Source organism: Photinus pyralis, unplaced genomic scaffold, assembly GCF_008802855.1.
Source record: "Photinus pyralis isolate 1611_PpyrPB1 unplaced genomic scaffold, Ppyr1.3 Ppyr1.4_LG10, whole genome shotgun sequence".
NCBI lineage: Eukaryota > Metazoa > Arthropoda > Insecta > Coleoptera > Lampyridae > Photinus > Photinus pyralis.
Window position 1 is genome coordinate 11,632,613 of NW_022170250.1, and position 924 is coordinate 11,633,536.

Here is a 924-nt window from a genome sequence, read left to right on the forward strand (position 1 = left end):
TGGGACCGGACGACGATCCGATGGCCGTCGTCGACCATCGCCTGAGGGTGAAGGGAATCGGAAACCTACGCGTCGTCGACGCCTCCATCATGCCGTACATCGTCAGCGGCAACACGAACGCCCCCACGATCATGATAGCGGAGAAGGCCTCCGATATGATTAAGGAGGATTGGGACGCCATCTCGCGAGGGCATACGGGACGAAGTTGGCAGGAGGAGCCGAAGAGAAAGCATAAGAAATTCAAGTCGATGCACAAAAATGACCTCGAGGCGGTTAAGAAGAAGATTCCGGCGCATTGGAAATTAATCGACTATTGGTAGATTTCGCAAATTAACTACTAATTCAACAATTCAATTAATTAAACCAAACTGTATATAAATATATTGCATAATTATACGGACCACTAATCTAATTGGATTAATTAGTTAAAAACGACACCAATTACAGTGCTTCAAATTAATTAATTAAGCGTAATTTTGAATTAACAATCCCCAAATCGATTAATTAGTAGGGTAATTATGCGTGACTAATTGCATCACCGAAGGGCAATGGGCGGTGGGGTCGTCACATCCCGACGCCGGAATTTATCCTACTATGCTACTCATTAAGGACCTAGGAGAAAACATGCTACGGAATGTTTCACTCAATGACACCCTCTTACAGGGAAGGATGTCAAGTTGAAGAAATTGTCATCAAATCAATGAGCCCTACCCTCGTGAATTCGGGCTTCAATTTGAAGAAGCCGGCCATCGATTAATTTGATGTCACATTTTCGGTTTGATCTCCCTCCCTATGAGGAGGTGCCATTGCCGAGCGAGCCGAAGGTGAGTTCGGCACAAACTAAGCTAGCCACGTGCGTTCGAGCTCCAATTTGAAGGAACAGGCCCTTTTTTTGTGCCGAACTCGCCTTCGGCTCGCTCGGCA